Below are 6,574 nucleotides of genomic sequence, written 5' to 3' on the forward strand. Positions count from 1 at the left end.
TTTTGTATGTATTCATTGTAATTGTTTATCTGACAGGGACTATAGTCAGAGTTTTCCTAAAAGCCAGATTTGAAAAAAGGCACCCCAAAAATGAAATACTGAATTATAACATATTAATATGCCCAAAACATTACAGTACACTATTACACAAGGAAGTTTGGTACAATGAATACTAGATGGCTAAGAGAAAAGCAACATATTAAATGATATGCTGGCCTGTTGATATCTATTTATATTTATTTCAACACTTCATCTACTGATACTGACCAAAGACTGACCAAAAGTCTCACTTTGATTACACTAGCAAATAATTTGTATTAATTATTTTTAAAAGAATGTACCAATTGATCAGTGCCTCTATTTTCTATTGAATTAGTAGCCTACCAAATTATCTCCTTTACAAGAAAGATTTTAAAATGGGCCTTTAAAATACAGCATGATCCAACATGGTTTTATAATCAAAGCTATCACGTATTTGATTTCGTTCTTATGTGTATTCTTCTCTCTGTTAACTTTCCTATACTTTCCTATATTGCACTTTAACCCTCCAGTGAATGAGGAGCGGCTATATACTGAATGACTTCAGAAAGTATTTTTAATGGACAGCTTTTGAGAAAGAGGGCTACAGTATTGAACATGGCACAAGTCTCAGCTGTCGCTTCTTATATAATGTTGTGACCTTTTCTCTGTACTATTGTGTGTGTATGTGTGTGTGTGTGTGGGGGGGGGGGTGTAGGGGGGAGTGTGTAGGGGGGAGTATCAACATATTGTACACTATACCTGGCAGAAATAACGGCATTGCTATTTTGTGATATAAAATAATTGTAAATATGATGAGCGGTGTCTCTGTCCTCTTCTTGTACCTTGATAGTAGCCTATATCTATATATATTCCTGTAGCATAGTGAGACTGTATAATACTCAATAATGTATCTCGTTGTAGTGTGTAAAATACTCTAGTCTAGGGCAGTGGTCACCAACCAGTCGATCGCGATTCTTACGGTAGTGAGGGTGGTGGTGCAACTGCCATACCAGGCCGTGATGCACCAGGTCAGGATTCTCTCTATGGTGCACCTGTAGAAGGTCAGGATGCTCTCTATAGGCGCATTCACACCGGAGTACTTTTTCCCGTACTTTTCCCATTTAGTTCCGTTAGTACCTCTTATGTTGCGTTCATACCAATTTTGACTTGACAATGAATCTGAAACAAATGGTTCGTTTTATTTTAGGAAAAAGACCTGCTCATTATGTAGATATGAAGCACTCATTATATTGTGCTGAACACACATTTTAGGTGATTTTGCACTGTTGAACAAACATGTTGTAAATGTTATATTTAGTGTATGCTAACATATCCCCATGCATGCATGCTTGCCCTGTTAAGAAGCTTGTTATAAGGGTCACTTACTGGATTATCAAAAACGCTGCAGATTATTTTCAGTCAAATCGTTTCATTTCTTAAAGTTGCCAAAAGTAAGGTCACCCAGAATTGTGTAAATTGCTAAAGTAGAATATATTAGACTTTTATCATTCTTTTTGTAACATTAAGATTTCCTGTTTAAGTTGTAGACAATAGTGTGTTTCAAACTCTGCAGCAGCAGTCTGGGGAAAGCCCTTCCTTGTTTCAACATGACAACAACAAGCAAACGATAGAGCAAAAAGCAAGATCTGTAAAAATAAAAATGTCCAGTTTGGTCCCAAAGAACATGGCTGGCTAGAAAAGAGATCTGACTTGTATCATTTGTAAAGTCAAAATCGAACTCTTATTGAACTGTGAATATCTGTCCATAAAACAAGTATCAAATATTGTAGTAATTGCATTTTGAGTTTGATGGAAATGCTCTTTGGCTGTCTTTGAAACTGGGATGATAGACAAAACGTGTATGTATAGTATAGTATACTTATTATTGGTAAGTATTTCCCAAAATGTGCCATACATCATTTTATTAAATGCTGGATTTCTCTTCTCTCAGCTTTTGGCAGAAGCTGCCTCTGCTATTCTTTTCAAATGTTCCTTAGCCGAACAGGTCTCTAGTTTCAAAAATCTCAAGTTTTCTTGTTTCTGCCTTGATTTGAGAAAAAGACACACAAACAATAAACCATCACACACAGTTTCTAAGAACTGGCAGAATTGTGTGAATATCATTTGAAGGGGTTTTGTTTTCATATGGAAATTTGCTTTGATGTTTTTGTTTTCTATTGATAATGGGCATTTAGCTGTAAATATATATCAAATCTTCTGTTCCCTCTTGCAGATGCAGAACCGCATGGCTGTGGTGCTGTGTAACCTGAAGCCAGCCAAGAGGAGAGGAGTGTTGTCCCAGGCTGCGGTCCTGTGTGCCAGATCACCAGACAGGGTGGAAATCCTTGACCCTCCAAGTGGAGCAGAACCAGGGGACAGAGTCACGGTCCATGGGCTTCCCAGGTAATATTACAAATGAATCATTAGTATTCAACTGAAATGTAACAATCATTTCTAACATCACCAACACTAGGAAATGATGATGTTTGGAGATGCACCAATTGTATTTGTCTTGGTTTTAAACATGTTTTAAGTCTAACCTACCAATTCTGATATTCTTCCTATACTTTTAAAACAAATCCATGAGAATCTTAAATTATAAGTAAAATAAAATAGTTGAAATGTGGGATCAAATATAACTGAAATAAAATATGAAAGTAATATGTATACAGAGCTGTAAACAGTAAAAGAGACAAAGATTATATAAAATCATAGAAGAGATAAGTGGATGTTCTCGGTATGAATCAAACGGTTTTCTTACTGCAGATGACCCGGACACAGAGCTGACCCCCAGACAGAAGGTGTGGGAGCAGATTCAGGCATACCTGTGTACAGACGGTCAGTGTGTTGCTACCTACAGGGGAGCTGCCTTTGAAATCGCCGGCAAGGGAGTGTGTAAAGCCCAAAGCATGAGCATCAGTTAAATCAAATAAACGATCAGAGCTGCTCCAAAAAAGCTCAGTGCAAATCCCTGCAGACAGACATCACACAACATGCTGTGAGGAGCCTTCTCATGAGAAAGGAGGCTGTTGAAGCTGCACATTAATGCCCTCGGATGGGAACGATGTGTCCAAAAACCACATGTGGGTTACAGTACGTTTCAGTGTTCACAGACTTTTGTCCAGAGAGGAAAGTGAGAGTGAAGAGTAGGTTGCCCTCTGCTGGACAACAGGAACATTACCGTCACATTTCTTTAAATAAATATCTGAAGTTCTGGACTAAAGAGGGTACTTTATTGATGATGATGATGATGATGATGATGATGATGATGATGATGATGATGTAGTACAGAATGTGTGTTGTGAGACATGAGACCATACAGTCATACCCATCATGGTGGAAACTCCTACAAAGAATCCCGTCTGTTGGGGAATATTTGCTAACATAAATGTTTCCCATGAAGCCTCAGTGGTCAGTTCCACTGAACAGTGGATGACCTCAACAGTGTGGAAGTCCCTTTGTAAAATGGGACACTTTTACTTTCCTTTGACTCGTTAGAAAATGAGTAGTTAAATTACTTTTTCTGCCAGAAAGAAAACTGAGTGTTTTTTGGTCCTACCTTTGCACAAATCTTAAAACATGTTTTAAAATGTGGCCAAATCATTTGATTTAAAACAGTTGTCCAATCTGATGAAAGAATAAATATAGCATGATTAGAAAAGGCTTTATTTTTGAAACTACAATGTTACCAACCAATCATGTGGTATATATTTACTCATAACAAAAACAAAAAAACATGTGAGTCACACATGTTTCTTGATACAACATGTGTGACTCATCTACCATGCATCATTGCTAAAATAAAAACAACAACCCATTGATCATTGGAAAGGCACAAAATACAACATGTAAACAGGCAATGCTTTGTGTTTTCCCTCGAGTTTATAAAATGACCACAACTCAAAGAAGCACAGTTCTCTTATTGTAAAGGAAGAGGTGAAATCCAACGTGTGAAGAATGGGGATGTGATTTAGGAACTAAGAAGTGAAACGCACATTTTCTGGTAATTATTTGATAGAACAGGGAATGATAACCTCCTTTTCACCTAAAGTGTCATGAGTTAAGAGAATACATCTATTAAAGCAGGATATATTAATAATTGTTATGTTTTTATTTGGACATTTTTAAAAAGGCATAAAATACAGTGAACTTGGAGAGCAAAATATAAATGAGATCATATTGACCATGTCATTAGGTGTCTTCTTACATCTATCTGCATAAATGAGTAGATCACATGTGTCAAACTCAAGGCTCGGGGGCCAAATCAGGCCCTTGGTGGATTTAATTTCGGCCCGCAGGATAATTTCTAATTACTATTAGATCTGGCCCGCCGGTATATTGCACGCACACCTTCACTCAATCCTGAGGATTTCCTCAGCTCAGAGCCTGACCCCAAACATTGATGAACTTGCACCCAAGATGAGATGCCAAGTATCTGGCTTGAACTAGCATCACAGAGCAGCAACCTGAGTTTACATGGATGTTTCCTTCTGCACTTTGTTTCTTGCGACAACAGGGCATGTTTGTTTTTTTCTTTGAGGGAAATTGTTTTTTTGAAGCTGTTGTTGGCCTGTGGAAAAATGTAATCATAAGAAATTACTCTGCAGATAGAGCCATAAGAAATGAATGCAACTGATGTTTAATGTTGTTTTTATAGGCAATAATTTAAGCTTTGTTAGTTCCAGGTTTAATATGTGCAATAAGTTCATTTCAATACGTTTTGCAATCAACATTGAACCAGTCCGGCCCTCGACTAGTACCCATTTTTTAATGTTGGCCCACTGTGTATTTTAGTTTGACACCCCTGTAGATGCATACTTAATGGACATATGCCTAAAAACAAATAACATTCGAGTTGCATGATAAGAGATACACATTATTTCTTAACACGGACCTGTTGTAAATACAATTTGAAAAAAAGAATTGTCATGAATATATAAAAAAGAACAATGTATATGTTCTCTGTGTCTTTGTTTTTTTGTATCTGTTATTCAGACGAAGGGGAAGTACAGTATAATTTACAAGGAACCGGAACAAGGGGAAGCATTATGAGGAGAAACACTACCAGCTTTATTTACTCTCTAAATCTATTACTATTTTTACATTTAATTAGTGTTACTATATTATCTATTCCTCCTTACATTTGTATTATTGATAAAACATTTAATTATCTTACTATGTATTTGTCTCTTTTTTACAGCTTTTTCTTCACTGCTTCATTGCTGTTGGATTAAAGGCTTCTCTAAACATGTTATCCATTTTGTTTTTTATACTGTTTTAGGAAATGAGATTGTGTTTTGTGAACAATGTATTGACAAAATGAGTCAATAAGTGAACTATTAAAACAATTATTATAATGAAGTAATTGGTAAAAAAGTTAAGATCAAAAACATTTATCCAAGCAGTTGGTCCATATGATTGAATACACTATTATATCACTCTTACTGTGTGATTTCTAAACATGATGTATCCCACTGATCTTAGTTATTACAGTTGTTGTAAGGTAACTTAATTATTTTTGTAGCCAGACCAAGTTGCCAGACCAAGTTTTTCATCTGTGTGTTGACAAATACTAAAAGGCATGACATTAGTAGACCCACGTTAATATAAAAAGGTCATGGTGTGTTGATATTAACGTCATGTCACCCCCCACCCACCTATAGTACAATCTACTCATGCACAACCCCACAGAGGAAACCATACTGGAGTGAATGGAGTTACTGTAATGGTTCACCGCTCGTTTCTGTCTCCGTGTCCCAGCTGCAGAGGAGTGCTGCCTGCAAGCTGCTGCAGCCTGTCGACTCGAAGCGGTTTACCGAGAGGGGAAAGTTTGTAAACAACCACCTGAAGCCACGTTTCGGTTGAGCTGAGTCAACACATGAATGCAGTGCTGCTCCCCCTCGTCCTGCATCCTGTTTTTGAGAGCCTACAAAGTGCAGGAAACCCAACTCTCTCTTCACAGCTCACAATCTCAATGTGTTCGTGTGGTTTTTAGAAGTCATATATGATTATTTGCTCCTAATCTCTCATCGGATCCCTTGCCTAGTATAGTAATACAATCATGTATATAAAAGGTATAGGCTTCTTCCATCCCTCCACGTTCTTATACAATTATAGGCCAATAATGTTGTTGTAGTGCTCTGAATTGAGGTTGTTGTTCAAAGTGAGACAGTTCCCACAGAGTCCCAAATAGCCCAAGGATGTTAATTTTATTTTTAACAGCCTAATATTACAAAATACCTCAAGGGGCTTTACAATCTGTACAACATAAGACACCCTCTGTCCTCCTCGACTCTTGCTTTGCATGGAGAAAAAATGGCACAAACAAACCCCTTTAACAGAATTTATTTTTAAAGATTCCTCACAAAGAGCAACTGTGGAGGGACGGAGAGACTTGCAATTAATTCTGTGTGTTCAGAATAAACTACAAAATAACACATCATGCACTGAATATGACAAAATGATGTGTGAACATGAAAAGGATGTATCAATATGGCAAAAACTTAGTGGTTTTGAACAAAATAGTTTGGTTAAAACACTTAAATCAAACTTT

The sequence above is a fragment of the Trematomus bernacchii genome, unplaced genomic scaffold (genome assembly GCF_902827165.1).
Source record: "Trematomus bernacchii unplaced genomic scaffold, fTreBer1.1, whole genome shotgun sequence".
In the NCBI taxonomy this organism is placed as follows: Eukaryota; Metazoa; Chordata; class Actinopteri; order Perciformes; family Nototheniidae; genus Trematomus; species Trematomus bernacchii.